The sequence below is a fragment of the Anopheles maculipalpis genome, chromosome 2RL (genome assembly GCF_943734695.1).
Source record: "Anopheles maculipalpis chromosome 2RL, idAnoMacuDA_375_x, whole genome shotgun sequence".
Lineage (NCBI taxonomy): Eukaryota > Metazoa > Arthropoda > Insecta > Diptera > Culicidae > Anopheles > Anopheles maculipalpis.
In genome coordinates, this window is record NC_064871.1 from 13,437,070 (window position 1) to 13,461,840 (window position 24,771).

At 43.6% G+C, this 24,771-nt stretch overlaps 3 protein-coding genes across 3 annotated transcripts in view; 1 reads left to right on the forward strand and 2 right to left on the reverse strand.

The window, feature by feature from the left end:
• LOC126558444 (1-acyl-sn-glycerol-3-phosphate acyltransferase alpha) overlaps nt 1-12,788 on the reverse strand; it is a 334,524-nt gene extending 321,736 nt beyond the window's left edge. Inside the window, exon 1 of the mRNA XM_050214465.1 lies at nt 12,785-12,788. The gene's annotated coding sequence lies outside the window, so the exon portion shown is untranslated. The remainder of the gene's footprint in view (nt 1-12,784) is intronic.
• Nucleotides 1-24,771, forward strand: part of LOC126557685 (connectin-like) — a 323,190-nt gene that overhangs the window by 164,722 nt on the left and 133,697 nt on the right. The window lies entirely within an intron of this gene.
• The window catches only part of LOC126558879 (uncharacterized), a 553,494-nt gene continuing 533,992 nt past the window's right edge, over nt 5,270-24,771 (reverse strand). Inside the window, exon 4 of the mRNA XM_050214958.1 lies at nt 5,270-5,289. The gene's annotated coding sequence lies outside the window, so the exon portion shown is untranslated. The remainder of the gene's footprint in view (nt 5,290-24,771) is intronic.

The following is a 24,771-nucleotide window of genomic DNA, read 5'->3' on the forward strand; positions in this document are numbered from 1 at the left end:
CACCCACACCCTGCACTCGAAATCGAAACGCGCCCTGTCCACGGACGGCCTACCAGATGGTAGCCACATTTCCATTCCCCTTTCGCGCTCCGTTCGGCTGCGGGGACATATGTAAATGATTTTCCGCGTTAATTGATAATGAATTATGAGTGCATTGTGTCAGTTCTTTTATGATCCTGCGGGTGCACTGCGCTTCGTGCTTCTCGTGTGTGTGCGCACGCGGATGAGGTTGCGGAGGGTTGTGCTGCATTGGATTGGATAGATGACAATAATGACGGGTACGTGTGTGTGTGTGTATGGGTTGTGCGTGAGTGTACGTCGGTGCGGTATATTATTTCGAGATGTGCTGTGGGACGCGTGTCAGCAGCCATGTGTGACCGCGGGTGGATATCATGTAACAGCATAATTTCTGCTGTTCAGAGCACTGCTTCTACCCTTCTGGGTCGTTCTCTCCTCAGCGAGGTAAAAATCTTTTTGCTGATTGATGCCCTTCCACGGAGAAGGTTTTGCGTGGGCTAGTTACGCATAACAAACACAGCACAACAAAGATGCACGATGATACCGAACTTATCACATAATGTTGCGCATCTATCCCAGTGTTGGGTCTCGGTGGATGCTTTCAACTCCCGACCGGATGTCACTCACAAGCCTTTATCGGGGCTTGTGGCCTCGTGTCCCGCCACGCCACACCTCGTCGCCCCGCAGTGCTCCGTACCCGACCGGTGGGACCGCTGTCATATGCCACTCAAGCCGGAGTCTATCGAATTTGCCTGTACCGAATTGTCCGCTGCCAATTGTTTGATTGATTTGTGGCCTCTCTTTCTCTCTCTCTCTCTCTCGCTCGTTCGATGCTGGTAAGCTGGATGGTGAGGGAAGGGCTGGATAGAGCTAGAAGTGTGTGCACCGCCACTGATCTCGAGAACAATGCGGCATCATTAATCCAGCTGTCAATGTTAATTTGATAGCCATTTTAGATCCCGGCAAAGCGCAAGCAATCAACTTGTGACGCGCCAAGCGGGATTTAATTAAACTGGTCTGTTCGCTTCTTCCCGCACGCCCCGATCTAACCGACCCGCCAACAACGGTGGCACGGTTCTTTTGGAGAAACTGTTTAGGAGTACATCTTGCAACTGCTTAAGGGGTACACGCCACACAAGGGCACAAAGTCATCCCGGAATCAAGCTCTCGTTTTTTTGTTATTGGTTTAGTGGCTTCGAGGAAAAATCAATAAATAAAAATCAGGATTTGTCATAAAAATATGTTCTCTTAGGGGAGTTGGTGTAAGGCAAGCGAAACCCTAAAAACCAACTCACCCGTCCCGGAAGATGTACCCTAGAGATTTTTTTTTGCTGTTGGTTCTGTTTTTTCGTCGTCGACCCTCGACAGATCTTTGGCTCATCCATATCCACTTTGCTTTTGTTCGTTCCGCTTAGGAAGGCGTATCGCAGTGACACAAATCATTAGCTTCCTTAACTAGTGAGGGGGCTATTTGTCAGGTTCCCTGGAGGTCACCCGTCTGTACCATATTTTGACACTTCAATCTACCTGGTGTATTTTGCGTATTCCACCACATCTCCCAGAACGGTGCAGTAGGCTCGGTGTATTATTTGCTCTATTTCATGTTTACCTCCCGGCCGATGGCCCTTGAGGGTTACGCTTCGGTACGGTGGTGAGTAGGGTGTTACACACCTGTGTTCTACCCCGGTCTGGGCAGGTGTATCGGGTGCCGTTTCTTGCAACTCAAATAAAAAAAGGAAGCTTCGACCCATTCGTTTTTAGGCTCGCCTTTAAGATTTATTGCTGCAGGAATGCAAAATGGAACGGCGAGACCGGGCTACCAACGGTGAAAGAAGAGCCGTATGGGGAAGTTTGCATATTGGAACACCGTATTTCAGGTACCGAGTCGAAATTCGGAAACGGTGAAAAATTTCATCTCAAAAGGAAGACGACACCAGCGCTAGTATGCTCGGCTGTAACCTTAAGGTGTGTAAGAAAGGACGGTGTCCCTGCACGGACGGTCATACGTCAAGGATTGTACGGCAACATCCTGACAAAATCCATCAACCAGAACAAAAGGGCTGCGTAAAAGGTTCACCAATCGGGTGGAAGGTAGAATAACACCCTTTAAAGACACACACACACACACAAGGAGGGACAAAAAATCCAAGAGAAAGGATCGACATTGACATAGACCCAACGGAAGGATGTCATCTTTGGCTGGCCGGGCGTGAAAAGTGTTCTACCTTGTCTGTTCATTCGTTCGTTTTGCGTCTCCACAGTCAAACACGCTGTTTAAAACAAACGAATTTATCCAGAACACACACACAAAGGATGGCAGTGTTCAGTGTTCGGGGAAGGTACATCTCCGCCGGCACGAAGATCGCTAGGGCTCGTAAAATAATGCTGGTAAATCAAACAACCTTGGACCTCTACGAGGCTGCGGTGCGGTAGTTTTTGTTTGCCTTTCGTCTCCCGGTCGGTCACCTACGGGTGTTGGATGAGATCGTTTCAAAAAACCAACACACATACAGCACTGCAGGGGCTGGTAGCACAGTGTGCAGGAAGATCGTTTATGATGTGGTCTATAAACAATTTTAAATCACACCAACTGGTGTAACATAAACGTCAAACGCATCGTACCGACTGATGGGTGTATTAAATGGGTGCGATGCTTTGCTGTAGTCGTGCTGCAGTGATGGCCACCATAGGTAAGCTAGGTCGTAAGGTAGGGGGGGCCTAGTGAGTGAACGAGCTGCCTTGGGCGAGCAAGACGGTTAATAAGATTGTTTAATCGTTGTGCTTTAGCCCGATGCCCGATGGTGGTACCGTGTGGATGGATGGATTAGTCGTAAAAATGGACCCTTGTTGATGTGTTTTACATTTTATGAACTTCCTGCAAGGTGTGGAAATCATTTACGAAAACCATTCATTTGTATTTTGTAGAGTAAATAATTACACGGTTTTGCAAGTCCTTTTGGGCATTTTTCAAGGATGTCTTTCTATTTTATCTTTTGTAAATAATCGTTTCCTTATGTTTCTGTAAGCATATTTTCCATGGAAACATATTCTAATTCTAATGAACTTTCCAGCAGCTACTAATTTGTTTTGAATGTTGTTGTCCTTTTGGCTCCAACGGCCAAAAGGCAAGTAATTTGTACCTTTCTTAATTTTTACCGAAATTTACACTTTCAACGCAACGGTGGTGGAGTTAGGAAACTTGACACCAAGTTTTGTGCCGCGTTGCTAATTAGGGTTCGCATTATGCGTCCAGTCATCGAACCTAATTGTGGGATTAAAAGATTGCCAGCAAACGGATGGAGGCGGATTTTGGGAGACCGGATTTCCAAAAAATGAAAAAGAAAGCAAATGATGCGAAAACAAATGCAGAACTTGGGTAATTTATGTGAAAAATGAACCGATTTTAGTTAATTATGTTGATTTCAAATTAAAAAAAAAAAGGTACAGTAAGATATCTTATGGTCGACTAAGTTTTGCAGAAGCTCGCAATGGATCAAACAGCTTATAGAAGGCTTATTTTTGGCAAGAAAGAAATATAAATGAGATAAAGATACATAATTTACTGTCTTCGGTATTGCAGTTCTTTTGTAAAATTTGTATCAAATTTGTAAGCTAGAATTTTTCTTCCCTAACGTAAACGAGCACGCTGCTCATTGAAATTCAACACACAGAAACCCGTTCTGTCAAGCGTCATTCAACGGTTAAACTTTGATGCAAACTTTTCAACCAGATGACACCAATCCGGTCCACAATCCGGATGCAAGGAAACGCTCGAGGAATCCTTCTTTTTCACTTACCTTACAGCTCCACAGCTCATCAGTTTTTTTGGTTCGTTTCTTTTTCTTGCTTCAGCTAAAAATCATGCCCCCTTTTTTCACCTATCATCTCACCCGGAAGCAGCATATCCCCCATGGCAGTAGCATATCCCCCCCCCCCCCCCAATCCCTCTGCTAGCCTGCCAATGAGTATGAAAAGTTCACCACCTTCCGACACAAAACTCTGTAAACAGACGACACAAGTTTGTGCTGCGGAACAGAAGGGTGTCATTGTCGGATTTCGTTTTCGCAAACTGTGTGCAGATCCCCTGTATGTGTGTGTGTGTATGCGAGAGCGTTTCGTGACACTGGGAAAACTGGGTTGTGACTTTTGTGCGAAACGAACGCTCAAGCAAACAAACACCGATGACACTGATCCAGTTCCGGGTCGGAAGTCATTTGATGCGATACCTTCTCGTTTCGATCGGCGTGTTCGAAGCGCTGTGCTAACGCTCACTAACTAATTTAGCTGTTCACGTTCGCATACCGGATCCGGATTGGCTGGGTGGATTGGGTGGTTGGGCTGCTCGTGTGGGGGCAGCTTACAGAATCAAAGGTAGACGCAAACAACTTATCATGGATAATGTCATCCCAATGGACGGGTAGCTTACGTTTGCTTTTTCTTTCCTTCCTCTGCGCTGGTTTTGTTGTGTTATGCGTAATGGTAATGTGTGAAGATGTGTCGAAATAGAAATCAAATAAATTCAACCGTCACGAGCGCAGGAAAATGTCAAGAACTTTCCCGATTAAGCTCACACCACTCAGGTCAGTCGTGCGAATATGTGTGTTGTCCGGTAACGGTGTGCCGATGTCGAAGTCGGACGAGCGATAAAAAGCAAAGTTGAGGCATCGTTATTATTGACACACGAAAACTGTTGGCCAGTCCGGGTTCGTCCAGAACTTGGTGCAGTGGTTTTCGCCAACGTTTTGGCTCAAAAGTTTTACTCTGATTTAATTTTATATTTTCTTTTTTTTTTTAATTTTGCATCAGATGGAAACTTTTAAGAACTGATTTGACTTTTTTTCAAATATTTAAGACACATTTAACACGTTGTCACTGTCTTTATACATGTCCACTGAACTGCCCACTAGGCAACCGAATCACGCTTAGAAACGATAGCATTTACGGGGAATCTTGGCTAAGAACCTCGGTATTTGTATGAAACCTATGTTTTTTTTTGGACAGCAACAAGAAAAAAAAACTTTATAAGAGAATTTAGAGAGACTGTTAGTTCTGAATTGTAACAAATACTCGTCAAAAGTACAACCAAATTTCAGTTCGCAACAAGAACACCACATTTCAGCCATCCGTCGTGTCTCTGATGGGGAAAAAATTATGACGATTATGACGAAAAGATGCTACAACAGTGTGAAATAAAACATGAACCGCTCAATGGCACGTGCAACTGTTAAATGATCGTTTACATATTGTTCAAGCTGTCTCGATCAATCTCAACTTTGTGCTGAATGTTTTAAAATTGTTCGTCGAAAATAAACGATGAATAAATGAACACCGACATCATGTAATTATGGATTATTGAATAAATGAGAATAGACATATGTATAATAGAACCTCTTCTTATTTTCTTAGTAAGAATAACCACTACAGAAAAGCACTGTAAAAGAAATCGAATGAATAAATGTGTCAATTTATCTCATGTAACTTGTCTGTTTCAATTTGAAATGTGTGCCTAACGCGGCCCGATCGAAAAAAAAACCTGTCTGCCACTATGTGGCTGAAGTGGCAGTCAACGTGTTAAAGCACAAAACTAGTATTGTAAGTTGAGAATGAGTTCAAAAAATCTTTTTTGGAAAATAATTCGAAACAAATTAAAAATATCGTTTTAATATTTTTTTATGTAAAAACATTTCAAACCTTTTCATATTTACCGATAAAGGTGAAGAACCAAAGCATAAGCTGCACGAATAAAAAAAAAACGTGCAAAATATTAGCAAAGTGTTCTCACACTTGACTGACTTCTTGCACCGAGCGGACCAAAGTTCGTCGTACGGCAAAGTTGACTCAGATAGCTGCTAAATGCATAGTGCACTTCTCACTGTGTGCATGTGTTTGGTACGTGTGCAAATAATGTCCAAAGTGGGTGGGAACAGGCAAAAACAAAACCAAAACATCAACACAAACAATAAAGCATAAAGCCAAAAGAAAACGTTAAAGTGCATCGCACTACAGCGGCATCGCACTCCATCAGAAGTGTTTGGTGCGTTTTTGTGTAAGTTTTTCCGCTTTAGCTCATCCCAGACACGCCCGGCCGGTTCGAAGTATGGAAGTAACGCAAATATTTATGATGTTATTAGCCAGCATTAGACGCCATCCGTCCGTCTGTTGTTGCGGATTGTTGGCAGGTTGGTAAGTTTGAAGTACGGATAATGAAATGTTCTTCGCAGGGGGTGTTGATTTATTCAAGGTTTCATAGTATTGGCCCTTCTTCTCGTAACCTTTCTCCCACGGAGAGTGCAATTTTCCGCCCAAGTAATAATGTGCTTTTTGGTTTGTTTGAGTTTTTCATCCTTTCGCTTGGTGAGATGCAGTTTTTGAAAATCTCTGCTCATAAAACGCGCTTTGGAAAGTAGGATAAAAGCAAGTGTTTACAATCGACTAGTGAAAGCGTGCAAATCATCGCTCCGGTAGCGTTTTTTACTCAATCACTGCTATGAATTTACATCTCCCGCTGGCTTTTCCCAGGCAACGTAGAAACGCCTTTTTTTCTGCAGAATTTTGCACCATGAATAGAAGCTTTTGTAAGGGACACTTTGCTTGTTGCAAGGGATACTGCTTTTCATTTTTTTTTTTTTGCTTCTAGTTGACAACGCAGCGAATGTGGGATACGACGAATGAAGACGATCTATAACGGAAGATCGTAAAGCACAAATATGGCATCACCGCAAAAAAAGCTGTACAACAAAGACAAGAAAAGAAACGAGAATAAAGAACCATAACGACTAAAGGAAACTGACCGAAACATTCCCATAATGCGGAGAATAAAGCCCTAAGAAAATGGTAAAATAAAACCAATTCGCATACACACACACACACAACTACACACCGAGGAGAGAAAATAGGATCGTAAAGTTGACCGAAATGGTGATACGATACGGATCCGATGCGTTGTCCCTGCAACCGATGGGTTTTTCGGGGGTCATCCTTGACGGAAGAAGATTCGGAAGCAAAAAGTAACGTGCAAGGATCAACGAAACAAGAGCGTGACCCATCGTCCGGTTGGCCGGTGGTCTAAGGAATATTATTTTCCTGTCATTTTCAATCCTTGCTTGGTTTTTATTCCTTAACGGACGATTTAGGGGGGCCGGGAGAGAAGAAAGATGCGAGGTAGCGGGAAGGGGTTTGATTCTCACCTTTCTAGAATAAAGGACAACAGGAAATAGGATGACTCACGTCCATGCTACTAAAGAATATTATGGATTCTGTTTCGCAGATGATTCATCGCATACGACTTGCAGGGCTACCTTTGTTATGGTTTTTATTGTGAACGTTGTACCAAAAATTTATATTACACTTTTTTCTAAGTGTTTTTCTTTAAAAGAAATCATCCGATTCTTACTTCACTCGCTTCTCAAGGCAACATTTTAATCGACTGTTAAATTATTCAACTGTCATTTCTTCGTCCAGCGCGTAACCTTTTGAAGACAAATAATAAATATTTGAGCTCACCTTTTCGGATGCTTTCGTTGCAAATTTTCGAAGTTCCCACTCCCACCCCATATCTCTCCAACACAGTCTACCCAATAATATGTTTGTCGACTCGAGCCCGAAGGGAACTGCCCGAAGAAACAGGTAAATATGACTAAAATATTTCCCGGGACGTGCAGGAATTTGTTTAATGCATGAAAACGCTGACACTGCCTTCGTGCAAACCGACGAAACACCAGCCCAGTGCTGAGATTTCCCGAATCAGACTCCCTAAGTTGGGGCCTGCTGCAATAATCATTGATAGCTTCTTTGATTTGCGTGAACACCCAAAAACTCCCCCCCACCCCGGGTTATCGAGGGTCTTTTGTGACCTTTCGGCCGGATCGGCGCTAGGGAAGGCGCCGGGCATAATTTTTGCATTTTAAAAATGAAAGTAAAAAGGCGTCTAGAGCGAAGTGCCAAAAGGGACCCCCGACCGTGGTTAAAAGGGGTGGTGCGATGTTGTGAAAAGTGTTTTTAAAAACGATGATTCACAAACAAGAATCACAGAACGACGTTGGTGTTTTGGGTAGGGCATTTTGAGGGAAGCAATGGTCAGGGATTGCGTTCCGTTGGAGGTTTGCATTATTTAGCATGTTTACAATTCAATGGTAAAGTAACTGGCTAAGGTCTTTTGGGAACATTGGGATATTGTTTAGCGTGAGGCAAGGGTAAGCTACTAAAAAAATTCAATTTATTTTGAAAGATATTTTTGCAAGCTGTGTTTGACAACAAGCTTGAAGCGTGTGCTGTTGAGGAATAAAATTATCAATGATACGTTGAGTGAAATCGAAGCGTGCAATAATCTCAATTTGAAACCATTATTAACTTTGCCATTTACATAGCACTAAAACAACATCAAGCTTTTGTTTATTATGTACCAAATTATTATCAAATGAATTTTGTATAAAAAAATCAATGCAGCGTGCAAGTCAGATTTTCCTTTGTTAAGGCCGGGCTACATTGATCGTACTCGCAAGCGTAATTTTTATATTCACTAGCGCATCTGGCGGCGACCAGCGCAAGCTAGATGTGGGTATAATTTAAGTGCCAAAATTATTCATGCTTGGTGTCTCATCAATTTTCGACCAGGCTGTCTGTATGCCGTAACACGTGCTATTTTTATATTAAATGTATACAAATAGGCCGGTAAATTTTGCTTACAATTTTATAAAAAAAAAAGTTCTACCAAGCAATATGACAAAGCCGTTCCTCATGAATAAAAAAACTCGCTCTATACTAAAAACCGCTACAATACCAAAACGAACAACCAGTTTCACACACTCTGCAATGTAGTTTAAATGATGAAATAGATGGACAAACCCTACAACAAATTATTTAAGCACTTGTGAAACCTACAAACACTACATTTTTCAATAAAATGTTCAGCTCAATTGCGGCCCCGAGCCGAGCCGGCGATTCACAGACAACAGTTCACACACACACACACACAATTTTCGTTAAAAACAGTTGTACTTACTATTTTTTCATTGCGTCCACTGCTTCCTGCTTGTTCCATGGCTAGAAATACAATATGTATGTTAAATTACCACATATTTTCAAAAAAACATACACGACAAAATATCGAACATACTCACCGAGCTGTTTGTTTACTGGTTTGTGATCAAAATTATAGGCTCCTCGACCCAAAACGCTTTTTGACAGATAAATTATACCAGCCTCTAGCTTCGACCCGCCGCCGCTAGATGGCGTATGCGTTCACAAAAATTACACTCAGGAGTACGATCAATGTAGCCCGGCCTTTAGAGCCGCAAGAGGAGGGAAAATTAGGGCCCTCTATTACATTGAGCGTAAGTTCAGCAAGTTTCTGATTTATACTACCCATGTAAAGCCATGCAATCGGATTTATAACTAACTTTCCATGCACTTACTATTTTAATCATCGTTGAACATTGATCGAAATGAGACGAAAACTACAAACAAATTGTGGCGAAGGGAACGGTTTAAGTTGCTCCACAAAAAGATGTACGGCAAAGACCAAGACGCATCCAACGGTATTGCGGAACGGCACGATCGGACGGAAAAAAGGCTTTCCGCAAAAACTGGGTGGTGGTGGAAGGATCGCGTTGGGATGTAAAAAAAACTCTCGGAAAATTCCGCCAGCACCATTCCGAGTTCCACTAAAATATTGCGAAAAACCACCTTTCCCCCTTGAAAGCCGCATCCAACGGTATGCTGCACGCCTTGATTGGACATGGTCAGATTGAGCTATCGTCGATTTTCCACAGAAAAAAAACATTTTTCGTGGAATAACTCGGCGGGTAATCGACGTGAAATGTTCTACAACAAGTTGCATGACCCAAAGACGCATCCAACGATATGCAGAACGCTCTGATCGGACCAAAACTGACCAAGTTGTCGTTGATATTCCACGGGCTAATATGGTCCCAGAAACTCCCAGAAAATTCTGCCAGAAGCATTTTCTACGTTATCGATACAATTATTTTGCATAACTTGGCCTAAAACTATCAAAACTCAAGCCATAGTTTTATGATTATTCAATTACCTCAGCACCAATCACCAATCCTTCCAGAAAAAAAGATTTTTTTTCCGATCATTTTGTCACTCACTCGTAAACATTTGTTTTGTTAGATGGATTGCTACCCTTTCTTCGAAAATCATTCAAAAACAAGTGTCCCTTAGATCTCTGAGTAACGATTGCGTTTGAATACAGGACAAAGTAGCGTTCACTTTGAAGAAAATGCAAATTCTACTAACAGCCAGCATATACTAGCGACCAAGTGTGGAATTTTGTGGTGCATCCCGCTTCCAAACCAGGAGGAAAGCGACAGAATAAGTTGAAGAATAGTCAACACAAAGAAAGACATAAACCCCAAAACTAAATCTAAGCAAATCCCGGCGCCCACGCTTTCGGCAAATACTTGCACCATTCGTTAGGATTGTCATACTACACGTTAACAACAGTGCTGGGAGAAGAAAAACTGCGTCATCTTCGAACCATAATGAAGGGATCGCGCGCGAGAAACGGAACAACTTGCAGATAGTATTTGTTTTTGGGTTCCTTTATTGCCATTCACACACAGAACACACCGAAAGTTTTTCTCGTCCAAATGTTTCATGTGTTTTTCTCATGCGTCCTTTTTTCCTTTTCTTTTATTACACTTTTGTATGTAGGAGTTTTCAGCAAATACGCTGCTTCACCGTCGCAATCTCGGTGCTTTGGTAAAAGTATGGTGAAATGCGAGATTATTCAACGGTTTCCTGAGCGTTGGTTAGTATGCTGTGCTTAAGGTGGGTGTCCAGCTAGTTAATATTCCTCGAAGGCTGCATCTGATGCGGAAAAACAGAGAGGAAGAGTGAGTGAACCCTCCAACACCGTCACAAAGCTAGGCAAACGCAACGCCCGAGAATGGATTGTCTTGCGGTGCGGCGTGAAAATGTATATGGTGTGAAAATCTAACCCCAGATGGATGAGATTTCTGGTAAGCAGCAAAAAGTTAGCGGTCGGTTGGAAAAGACAAGTAAAAGTCAGGAAGAAAACTACACAAGAAGCGCTCACGCTCAACTCTTTTTCCTCGGTGAGGGCGTTCAGCGTTGGCGTGTGGTTTTATTTATTGAGACACTTTATTACCTTTGCCTAGCGAGGACGCCTAGTGTTGGCCCGCGAACGGCAATGCTAAAACGGATGGGTATGAAAACTGTTGTCCACCGTTGCACTGCAGCCGGGAGGGGGGAAAATCCCGTACGCCCGCTCGCGGGCGAATGCAGTTTCCCAACGACCGTCGTACCATTTTCCCTCCGGCAAAGGTTGGCAACTGCTGGCGGCATTTGTTTGCCCTTAAGTAATCGAAATGAATCTGTAATGATGGTGAACCGTTGACCCTGCTCCGAGCAAAAAGCGGTTGGATAAATACGCTTCAAAGCGGAAGTATGCCGGCAGGATCGATCTAGCCAGGATCAGCATGCATACAAAGGAAAGCAACGAGCGCAAGATGGAGCCTGGATGCATTTTATTCTTTTATTTTTTAGCTTAGCAAGATAAAGCTCCACCGTTCGGTACGGGTTGTCGCTAAGACTGGGTTGGAGGTTGGAATCTCATTTGGCGAATGCATTTTATTTTCACTCTCAATTCAATTTCAGCTATTCATTGCTTTTTATGGGACGCTCGCAGCTTAATGGGGTCTTGTGCCGAGAGCATGTAAAAAAGTGGTACATACTGTCAAGCGGCACATTGCCGTCAGTTCCGCCTTGAGTGTGTGTGCATGCTGGTACAAGCTGTTGATTGAGGAAAAGCTGCAGTACTACACTCACATCACGTGCACGCGCAAAACCGTGTCAAAATGGCTTTTGGAAAATGGTGGGGAAGCTTCGATTTGGATACAAATTGTAATTTATATCACATCAAATAAACTGTAATTGAATGGGATCTGTAAAGTACATTTTTAATGCGTTCCAGGGTCAATCGCATTCTTCGCTTCCGTAAAGGACCCTACCGTGGATATAAAAATCTATTTGGTTAAGTTATTTGTCATATAATTAATTTACAGTCAATTTTAGATAATTTAACAGCTCGAGAGCGATTGCAATAGCTAGAAAATTTCTTTGGCCCACAGCTTTCTTCCTTGTGGTATGAGAAACTCTGCATTACCCGCTGCTTTTGACGGTGTTTAAAAAAAGCTTGATAATATAGTAAATGTACTTCATGGAAAAGAAATATTCATGAAATGGTTTACATAAATAAAAAATACGATTGACATTTTTTTAAAAACCTGTAAAACGCTGCAAAATAAAATATCCTTCTGATCACGTCAGCTGTTAAGGAGCTTTAAAAATTCGCTACAAATCCTTCCTTTTTTTTACGAAACAGCATTTCAAGTTGCATGAATAATGCGATCGCTCATCAACATGTGCATACTTCCCTCGCGGCACGACGGGCATGTGCCGGTATGATGAACCAATTTCCAATGGATGGAAAAGTTTTTTGCCCATACCTAAGTTCGCCCGTCTGCCGACGAGCAGTCCTGACTCGCCCGCAGGGATGGGATGGAAAGTTTTGAAATCTATTCGATCGTTTCACCCAGGCCTAGGACGCTAGAAATTGGGATGTGCAATTTTCGTGCCTCGGGAAAAAAAACTTGTGCACCCATGAGCATGTCTTGAGATGTTGTACCTTGTTTGCTGAGTGAATGTACTTTTCTTTTCTTTGCACTCGCTCACCATTCTTGCTCCATATTCAATCAATTGCAAATGGAGCTTCCTACACGGTTTTTTTTTTTCGTTCCTCCTGCTTAGCTTTCCTGGTGGGCCGATGCGATGGGCTTGGTGCAATGTATCCCGCTGAGAAATGAAAAGAAGGAACACGTATCTTTCCACCTTCCCGGTGCGAGTGCCAGTGCGAGAAGTGTTGCAAAACAAATAAAACACAGCTACTGCACCCCCACCCAGGGTGCCAGCACTCAATTATTTAAGGTTGCAGGTTCGCTTATTAGAATTTTAATTAATTTCTAACGAAGGTCGGAGCAATATTTTCATTACTTTCGTGCCGTTTTGCAATGCTTTTCCAGCAGAGCTGGAGGTAGCTTTTTTGTCTTTCTTCGCTCTCTGTGTGTGTGTGTGTGTGTGTGTGTGTGTTACATCTTTTCCTACCCCCGCAGGGGTGGGATGAGGGTGACTTCCTTCTGGGATCGCGATTGCATTGCTTTCATCCGCATGCCGTTCGCTTCCGGTAGTGCCAAAGTCCGGAAACGGAAAATTAGTGTTCCCTGGCGAGAGAGAGAGAGAGCCCGCGTACAGCGTAAGAAATCGTCTTTTATTCCTTGCCACTGTAGCTTTCCGTTTGGTGCACGCTTTTGGCCCGATGCGGTCGGTTGGACCACCTTCTTAAGGATTCTTCCCGGTGCTCGGAAGTGCTCTTTGAAGAAGCGAACCAAAAGAAAGGAGATTTCCCGTTAAGTTCGACGCGGGACCTATCTGGGTGGTTGGGCAAAGGATAGTGCACGATCGGTTTGGGCATACGTTCATCCTCGGAATGGTGTACGGCAAGTAGAACATTGCTTTCCACACACACACACACAAACACACACCCACATACACATTTATCCAATAGAGAAAGGAATACAGCAACAAACAGGAGGGAATAAAAGAGCTCCACCAAAGAAACCGACTGATGTTGCACGATGTTCGTTAAGACACTTGCTGACTTTCTTCCAGCCATTATCCGAAGCTTTTATTGCCGGGGATCCTTTTTGAGGAAAAATATATATGCTCGTTAGTGGGCTACCGTACTGCCATTTTGCGAGTATGGCGGTACCACCATCAAAGAAGTCGAGCAAATGCATTGGTTATGGGTGTATCGTTTTATTACAGCGTTGCTTTCGTTCTGGCTGATCTTCAGCTTCATTTTCGATCGATCAGCTTCAGCCTGGGAGTAGCTTGGTGGCTGAGAAAGGAATAAGGTGAGAGTAACACATTTTTTAAAGGCTCTATCTTACTGTATTTTTTAAGATTATTCTCATAAATAGCATGAAAATGAATGTTTTGATTATTCCATTGAGTCATCTATTCTTTAACGGCACCGCATATTGACAGATCTCTGCACAAAATCGCTTAACAGCATTTCAAAGTTCAGCTAAACTTTAACTCAGTTATACTCGATAATCGATTTCTGTTTTTTTTCTCCCTACCGACTCCCTATCAGAGAGGTTTTGTGCTGATTTGGGGTTATGTTATAGGAAATCGATTCGATGCAGTAAAGCCCTACGATCACATCCTGTTCTAAAGGATGTGAGGGAAAGTACTCCAAAACGGGAAAAAACACACACTCACTCACACAGACCCACGTAAACCATTTTTGAAACTGGGCCACAAAAAGCAAATGAAATGTACGTGCACACGAGCTGCTTCATAAAATGAATAAAATTTTATTGATGATAATTTTTACCCAGCTTTCCACTTCCGTGCAGCAGTGTGGTAGTGGAGCAAATACCTGACCAACCGAGGATTGGTGGGATTGAATTTCGTGCAATGATGCTGATGCGATCCTGTAGCATAAGCGGCCCGCAAGCCGGCATTAAACTACCGGATGGTAGTTTAAAGTGAATTGAATTATTTTGGAATTAACAACCCGATGATGGTTGTGCAGATTGGGGCTTATTTCGGGAATGTTGATGCGAGCCAAGGGATGAGGTTTAGGCTCGTATTAGGTACATGTCCGGAGGTACAAATGGTTTTTGAATGTTTCACTAAGCAAATTGATGAAATGGCTTTAAAACAGCGTTGGACTGTGGAATGAAAATGGTGCTTTAGCCATCGAAGCTGGCTTGAATGAGGTGGGTAATAGCTACATGATTCACTTTCGTGCTGGCAGATGTTGAAGGATGGAATATTATCCCTCATTTTATGACCGAATGAAATTATGTCAATTATAGCAATTAATGCGCTTCGCGATACGCTTAATGGGTATTGATTAAGTAAAAACAGAAAAAACCAATAAATGTGCAAGAGGCATTTTACTTCTCTCGATCTGTCGACATACCAATATATCTATCTGTCTATCCATCTGTTTATTCAAACAATTTAAACATTATTTATATATTGGTCAAAAAGAGTGAAACGACAAAAAATATGTGACAAAAATCACGAGATTAAGCCAAAAATACATGGGAAAGCGTTAAGCAAAACGCCAACTATTATATTTTTCTTCTAGGTTTTTGGGAAGGTTTTTCCACGAACAGCGGTTAAAAATTCAGCAATGTTTTGAGCTTAACCAAATTCAACCAATTTGCCAGCTTTCGAAGATTCGATGGAATATCTCAATGTCAGAATTGTATTAAAACATGTAGGATGAGCAGATAACTTTACAGCTATATTAATTTTTCAATATTTTAAAATGTTTCTACAACCATCAACGATTCGTTACTGCTTTCAACACTAAGCGATAGCTAATATGATTGCTGTCATCAGTCATGTGCCTAGAATTGTCTTACGTTAGCATGCTTTTCAATTTCCACACACTCACGCCAGCACATAAACTGAATGGCGAAAAAGGAAAATACGGCTCAACGTCAATTTGTATCGATGGTTTGGTTCCGAGCAGTTACAAATACATTCCTGCGGTTTATCCCATCAAATGCAACGGATTATTCTGCACCATGTCTGCGTTTTCCCTCGGAAAAAAACGCCACCGATGCACTTTTACCAAACGATTCGCTTGACTTTTGATGTGAACAGCTATTCTTCACATTCAAAGGTACAGCCAAGGAAGCGTCTCACCCTTCGCTTCGCATAAACCGGCATGAAGGACAGTTCGGATGGATATCGACTGTCGGATATCGGGAACTTTTTTCACCCTTGTGAATGATCCGGCAGCGGCACTTTTATCCACCAGCCAGCCAGGCGAACAGTTCTCGGAAGAAGGCAAACCAAAATCAACGCAAGTGCACCCGAAAGAAATAAGACTCGCAGAAAGGGTGAAAGTAAAAATCACCCACCCCAAGCTTGCTTTCCTTCCCTCTCTTGGCGCTGCTTCCTGTTGCTCTCGCGCCGCACAATCGGAGCCCGTGAGCCAATTGACGGTACTCATGCACAATTCACAACGAATAGCAGGAAAGCTGTTTTTGCTGCCCCCGGGGAACACACCGGAGGGCGGGGGGGGGCCGAAAACCCTTCGGCAACAGCACCGGGATGGGAGTGTAATCGGCTTATTCCGGTTGATTTTGCCCTTGTAAGTAACAGTACATGCCCGGTTTTTGTGTGTGTGTGTTTTGTTTTCGTTCTTCCTGGCCAAGCACAATTCTAGCCACCGAGAAAGCGGAAGGCGCTCATGTTGGCGAAAATTCGTGCTGCTTCCTGCGTGCTAGGAAACGCCCGGGGCGGATGTGTCGATGTGCTTTCTTGACGCTTTTCTTTCGTTCGTGTATTTCACATCCTGCTGGACGTCTGCTGTTGATGGAGCACCATGGTACCGCCGTGGTTGCTCAAGAACAGCGGGTTACCTCGCAATACTTGCCCTTCCTGTCCGGTTTGGGGCGTTGCAATGTTGAAGGTTTTTGTTGGACACGTCCAAGGATCAAGACTGCCAAAGTGCACCTCGCGGGAAATCAATCTTTGCTAAAAGTTGTACCACCGAAGCACACAGTTGTGCTTAGCGAACAGCGCTCCTGACGGTGACGATCGGTAGCGATCAACGGTTTTTAGCGTCTTAGTGAAGAAATACTTGTTTTTTTTTGTGTGCAGTCGTTCTTTTATTGGTATATTGCAGCTACCCCATTGTAACAAACTTCCTGTTGGAAAGCTAGCGAAAGTACGATGCAATACATTGTTTCCTTCTTCGCTTTTAGCTTCACGACGGTATCCTCGGAGGAATGTTGGGTAGCAAATAGTTTAAACTTTTCGCGTCATGTCACGTGCCGGCGCTTGAATGGTGGATTATTTTCATTGCCTTCACGCGCCGGTAGTGGTGAAGCTTCACAGTTTTACTGCTGAATGAGACGACCCGGTTCACTGGATACGGGAACCGTCTTTGGACGGTGATAATGGCAGATGGTGCAAGGATGATCACTTAGTTCACAAACGTTTTCTGTCGGCTAATAAATTGATCTTGATGCATCCTGAAACTTGTGCTTTGCTGGTGTTTTAAAAGCGATGATATGGTACCTTCAGTGCCTTCGGGAACCAATGCTTCAATCAACAGCATCTATTGAAGTTCGAAAAGGTTTCGTGAAACTATTTCGACAGCAAATATTCACCAGGACAGCTCATGTGTAGTGATGCGTGAAGAAACAATCTCATTGATGGTCAATTCTTTTGTGGAACTCGAGCAAAAGCTCGAAGGTACAATCGGGATGCATCAATGTCTCACTCACGATGAATAGGAGCGAATCTTTTGTTCTTTTCTTGTGGACAGCAAGAAGAAAAAAGGGCCTTCATCTCATGATTTCGTAACATCGTTACGAAGCGTTCAATCTTCTGGCTGTTTCTGTACCGAAATTGTCACAATACGAAAACAATCAGATATTTACCGTCCCGAAGACAAGGACCAGTGGACGAACGGAATCTCAAATCCAATTTTTCTTCGGATCCGATAACGAAGGCGCCCACTATCGCCGACCCGTCTTGACTTCAGCTCACACGTTCGTGTGGCTTCAAAACGTACACGCTGCTTGATTTTTACAGCAGCAGCAACTGGACAGGGCTGGGTGCTTTGGGTGATTGGAAATTTATATGTTTTCCAATCCGGTAACCAAAAAGCTAAATTATTGGAACACGCTCGTCTGACAGAGGGAAAAAATACGGTAGAACCGCTCACTTGTCAAACCTACGTGTGTGTTTGTACTCGGGGTTTGGGTCTTGCGATGAGATCTTTAAGCAATAGTTTTTGGCCCACAATTTCTCTCTCCCTTCGATACGATATCATTTTTTTATCTTTCGTCCCGAGAAATTGGCCCACAAGAAGAAGAAAAGGGACACTGCTCGTCCCTTGTCCCAATCGAAAGCGAATCGAAAAACGAAAGCAAGATCCGATAAAGAGATATTCCTTGTCCTTCCCGAAGACAAACTTCATGAAAAACCTTTCGATCATCGAGCAGAAAGCAAAACCGAAAGCAAAAAAGCAACGAGCCTTACATCGATTGTGATCGCAATTACTGTGTTGGAAGATTGTTCGCAAGTTATTTCTTGCACCTTTTTTTTCGTTTGCTTCGGAACTCAATCAACACTAGCATCAGCGCAGGATGAAGATGCTGGCATTGTGGTGTACGGACCCGCGAAAAGGGCGTAATTGGAAACCGTTCAAAAAGGATCGCTTCATTTACCACTGATTAAGGATAATGGCAAGCGAACACAGACGGAGATGAATCAGACTGCGGCCCATGGATCATCTCAAGTGAGCGGGAAAATTACTGGGGAAAAGTTGTTCTCACTGGCTGGCCAATATTGTGCCGACGAGGGCGGTGAATTGTCCCGGGAGCTTTGCACAGGTTGCGAACAATTAACGCATCGAAACTTGCTGCTGCAAATGAACAATTCTTTCTTGAAGTTCGTGCCCATTTGTGGCCAAAGCAAGGTGCAACACTTGAAGCGTTTAGAAATCTAGACAGAAGCGTTCTTTGGTCACCAACATTAATTTGCCAGTGAATGCTATGTGTTGGTACATTTGCTGTTTGTATTTCTGTGTGCGGTTTGTGTGGTCTTGAAGCACAGTCCCTCTGCTTGTGTGTGTGTGTGTGTGTGCAAATCTATTCGGAAAATAGATTTCCCAACATGTCCGAGAAGGAATGTGCCTGCAAAGAGCAACCTAGTTCGGGAACAAAGTTTTACCCTCCCCTAACAGAAAGCGGTCGGTGCCTAATACACATTCTCGACACCCCAAAACCACTCTCGGCTAAGCCTGGCCGACTGTTTGAGTTGATTGTTTGATTTTAAAGCCGAAAATCGTATCCTTCCGAAAGCTCTCTGGTTTAGAGCCACCAGTGATGGAGGCTGGCTGACATGCGACAGGCTTCGAGCGCATTTTCTCGAGGTTGATATTCATGTCGAACTGTGGTACGCTTCGAAGAATTGCCGGGGACTTCTTATCGTACCTGAGCGCCAAAAAACACACACCCATACACAAGCACATTGCCACGAAAGAGGGAAAGGCTAATTCCTGATGCGAACGTAGACTCGGTCGAGCGGTCGATCGATTTTTCTCCAAACTGTCCACCAAGTATCTTCGTGTGCTGCTTGCTGTTGGCTCGAACTTTGAGCCTTTGTTCGAGCTTAGCCGTTCGGCATCGCATCGTTTAGCAGTTGGTAGGATTTCTAGGGAAAATCAAACCAAAAAAACTCATCCACCAACCTGAGTTTCTGAGTCATTAAACCGCAAAATTGCAGCCATCGTTCGACATCGAGCAAGTCATTCACGAGATAGCACATTCCACCGTACCGATTAAGGTGACAGAACGGTCTGCCACACGGAACGTTGCTTCTACCCGCTGTAAAATGTAGGCGGAGAGGAAAAAAAGAGTTGTCGATTATCGTTCTGCAAGCTGCACCTGTGAGAGTTATGAGTGCGTGATGAGAAATTTAAACACAAAAATTGCATCGCTACGAGCGTTGGGCTGGGAACGAAACGGTACGGAATCGGTTTTCCATTGTCCATTAAATTGGCCCAATTGTCATCCTCTGCGGGCAGTGTGGTCCACTTTTCGAACACTGAAGATTCAACGTCAACGATTAAGATGGCTACGTGCTTCGTACATGGATTTGATTCTTTTGGGATTTTTTTTTATCGCCGCTCTGTAGCATAAAATCGTACCTCGTACCAGCATCATTATGATATTATGAAGTTTAAAATTCATGAACCGTTGCGGCCGATCAAGGCTTCGGGGGACGTCGAGTTCGGGCTGGACGATGGTTGGTTAAGTTGATTAAAAACGTGCTGGTTGGATGTATGGTTCTGTTGCGACGATTTATGTTGTCATGTGCCAAACGGGCTTCAATGTGATTTATTGTAGGGATTTTTCGATTCATAAAGCAGGAATTTGACTACAGCTAGGAGGATAACTAATTGAATTACAAGGAAATGAGCACTCAGAATGTAAGCAATCTGATGCATTGTGTAAGTTTTCGAACATAAAACAAAGAAAGTTTTTTTTTTTTGAAAGCGGTTCATTAAGCGCCATAATTATTTGCTGCTTTGTTGGACACACCCAAGAAGGTCCTTAAGAAATTCCTGGAATTTCTGTTTTTATGACGACATTACATAAAACCCCAATGCCACTCATCTTCTAAACCACATTATTTAGTTGGACAGCCATAAATGTTGACGTATGGGCACGAATTAGCATAACCCAGGCAAAATCTATTCCAATCTGTAATGAAATCGTTATCGTTCATCGGCGAGCAAAGTGGTAGCGGAAAAACGGAAGGAACCCACACCGACCGTGCAACAATTGAGCGCCCGAAGTGCTTGGCAGCAGACCGTACAGACCGTTGGTTCATTTTCTTGACGACATTTCGAGCTGCCTGGCTGCGTGTCTTAAGACCTTAATTAACATCGGAACATACTTTCATCCCGAAGCCCCCAACACCGTACGTGAGCATTATTCGCAATCAGGGCCGACCAGCCTAGCCGACGTTTTTGGGCCCGAACAATTTCATCAAGGAGCGGGCAATGGCTTGTCTGCCCCGGCTGGTTGGCAAGCTGTTAAGCTTTTAATCTTCTTCTTCCGGGTGCCCCAGCGGGATGAGTCTTTCTCCATCGGGCGAAAACAAATCACAACCTATCGACCAGCGTGCCAGCAGTAGAGTTTTTGGGCGCAGCCCAGGAGCGATGTGTTGTGCGCTGCGGAACATGACGCATGACAAATGAAAACGTTCCGGCATGTAGTTTTTCGGTGTTGTGGTGGTTTATTGCGCACCCTCATAATCCTACCGTTGTTTGTTGCTCATGCTGGCCGGCCTTGAAGCGGGGGAGTTAGTTTTTCGTGTGAAGCGTCGAGGTGGCTTCGAACCGGTGTGCATCTAATCAGCATGCTCATCATGGCAAAGCTTCCTATATCTATCGATTGATGGTAACATAAATCTTCTTGCAATACCTTAGAACAAGTCAACGAATGGGACCATCTTTCAGTGTTGCCCAGTTTACGGATCAATATACGGCGACCGGCGTTTGGTTCAGTAAGGACACCAGACAAGGATGATGATTGGCTCTCGTTTGCTGTCAAGGGCAGCTGAAGGTACAGATCCGTCTTGTTTGTTGAGAGGCGCAAACCGAACGACACCGTTTGATGTTTCCTAATAAGTTGACCCATAGTTGTACCCTCGCACAAACTAAAGGTGTAATTTTGCAAAAGCCCGTTTGTTTCGGTAAATGTTTGGTGGGTTATAGGAGAGCAAGAGGAGTGGATTACAGGAGAAAGCGGAAAGGTTTTCAATAGCAAACAATATTTGCTGCCAGACCCAGGCAGATATACCGCTGCGACATGTGGCATCGTGTAATTGCATGCCGTAAGAGTCGCTTCTTCGGTGAAACGGTCTGGTGCCGTGACCAGGATAGTCAACCGGGATAGCCATTTTCTTCCGCTGTTGGTAGCGCGCTACCAATGTTATGCGAAAGGCGACGAGGAAGAATTAATCGTTTCTAATATCCTCATAACCCACGGGATGGGTACTGTCAGCTACATGGTCCTATTGCGAGTCGTTGTACCGGTTCGTCCTCGGTCTGGCACCTAGCTATTTCGTTCGTTACGATGTGTACGATGTCGGTTTGTGTGGCACGGTACACCGTACGGACGTTGCACAGTGCAGGCTTACATAACCAGGATCAGGAGAACCGAAAGGCACCCGAGCACGAGCATTCAAACTTAAACTATCCGTATCAAATGGCACATAAACATGGGCGTTTAATATTATAGTTGAAGCGATTCGCGCATAGTGGGAGTGAATGGCTGATTGATGGTGAAAATTTTGAAGCAATTGTCACAACTTGTAACATAGATGTTAGGAGCGTTTCAACTAAAATTTTAAAGAATTCACCATCTATTTTCTAATGATATAATTATTGTATTCAGAAAAGCATTGCCGGTTCATTTTAAAAGTTAAAATCCATAGTGTAGTATCCCAGTATTCGCACTCCTAGCTCACCGAGCGGACAAAATCATCCGTTGTATCGAAATTGATGTTAGTTTTTGAACCGGCACACACCTCCAGTCGGGAGGCGTCCTGAAGATCGGGTCGGTAGGGGGACCGTGTGCCGGGGAAAAGATTTGCTTTAAAATAGGTCCCATCGGAGTCAATTCTCCGTGTGCTGTAGGATCTCCCGTACGGTGCAGAAATCGGGCAAACTAAGGATCGGAATTTCACAGCAGGGCTTAGAGGACGCTGCTGGATGTTGTGCCTCCGTATCATGATCACCACAGCAAAGGTGCTAACAAAACATACGTAAGTTGATACGAAACAATAGCAGAATCCGACGCCCAACCAGGTCAGGGAGGGCGCCGGATCGAGATAATCATACTCGGTCGTTGGCCAAAGTGCCTACTCCCTCGGGAAGGGGTTGGTTTGCAAACTTACCGAGAGACATGGCATCCTGGTATCGGTTTTCTGGGCCCCCGCCGTATCAGCGTTTGTAGGGATCGAAACACGTCGTACGTTCGATGGGTACAACCCTTTCTGTGTAAGTGTGGTTACGCTCGGTAAGGAAGCTGGGGCAATTGTTATGTAGTACTCCCAGTGCGGTACGGGTACACAACGTTTGAAGTGGTCTTCCGATTTTGACGTTGGAGTTCTCAGTACCGAAATCTCACTTGGAGGCAAATATTCCCGGGCGATGCAAAGTTTCGTCTGGATAGAAAGTGGGGAGCCAGTCATTTTTTGTTGTGGGAGCTTTTCGTTTCGATTGGCCAACCTCAATTGGAATATTATTTCTGGAAAGGCATTTTTGGATAGCTTTTTTGGAGCGGTACCTATACGCTTTGGAACATGGTTGATTAGTTTTCCGGTAAATGAGTGTGTGGTTTTGTGCTGGATGTCTATGGCTCAAACCTTACTCAATAGGAGTCCATTATCACACACACACACACACACGCACACACACATAATCATTCGCCCAGGGAGAGTTGCTGCTAGCGATTACTGATGAAGGGACAATATTTTAGGGCCTTCGGTGAACGTTGGACGGGGTACTTACGTGATTATTTTCTGGTATCTTTGGGCGTTTTAAAGGATCCTTGTTTTGATCAGTTCCAGTATACTATGTGTTTGATGTTGTTTTGATCTCGGTTTCTCTCACTTTCTATGCACTTTGTAGTACGATTACCTCTTATCCAACACGTTTTCATAAAATCCGAACTTTAGCCACGGAACACTGGAATCCCGGCCTGTGCTTTTTACGTTCGTTGTGGGTAAAATCTGCAATTAAAAATATAGAAAACAAAAGTTAGAGAGCTCGTTCCTACTCGAAACCTTTTGCTTTACCGGAAAACCCCTGAACCCAACAACAATCCATGTCAAACAATTGTAATTATCGGCAGTGGGAAGTGAAATTAGTTGGAGAGAATTTGTGTGCATCTACTGCCTTTCCGAAACCCAACTCGATTGGTGTTTGAGGGGGTGTTATTCGGTCCCAGCAGAGGACTGTGTAGGCAGCCGGGTGTGTGTATGTGTCACGCACACACTACGCACTACAACCATCAGGGCCAAAGGTGTAATTAAAAGTAAATTATGAGCATAGAGTTGCCGACCGGATCGATGAAATCGAAATCGACCTCCTTACGAACATCCTTTCCCCACAGTCCAGGCTGGTGCAGGGTGTGATGTTTTTCGTCCGGGTGGGACTATTCAATCAATTTTATTCACCGGAAGGGGCTTCTTTTCTCTCTCTCTCTCTCTCTCTCTCTCTCTCTCTCTCTGTCAACAGCTGTTGTTCTATTTTGTTGTGGTTGCGTTTTGAACACTCTCATGCATTGTGCACCCGATGTTGGTTCCAAGGGTGATTTGCGGTAGGATGAAAATGGTTGAAAAATATTTAGACTTTTGTGGTGCTCGTGAAACACTGAATTGTGTCCAATCGGTGAGGTTTGAAGGATGCGGATGGAATAGAAAAAAAATCCCTTCGAATTATTGTGACCTGAAGCGTTTCCGGCCTTTGAGATGTCAAAAATCTACCGAGATGGTTTATTAGTTGAACTGTTGACCGTAATTAAATGCAGTGTCGTTTCCTCTTCGTTCGAGTAGTAATGATAGTGTGGAATACTTGTTAACCAATAAAAAGTAAAAACATGAATTGAAAAGGAATCCATCAACATAAAACATTAATGGGATTCGTTGAATGTATTGGATGACGGTGAAACTTGTTCAATCTTATGTGAATTGCGTTTCGGTAAGCTGGCAGGAAATTGTATCAAATATTGTATGATATTTCATAACGAATTACACTGATTGCTAACCATTTTGCCTTGAAAGAATAGTTTCATTGGAAGAACCATTTTTCCCGAAAATCACTGCAACTAGACTTCGTTCACACTGAGAAGCAATAGAGTATTATCACAAGACTATGATTAAGAGCATACACACAAATAATATAGGGCGGATCGGTCGTGGAGGCGACAGCGGCGCCGGTCTTCAAACGGCAGGACCGAGGTTCAAATCCAATCCGCTCTGTCCCCATCGTAGTTAGGATTGACTAACCAACTACGTGTTATCGGCAGTCTAGGAGGCCATATCGATGGCCGGCATGACCTCAGAAATGTCGTTAAGCCAAGAAGAAGA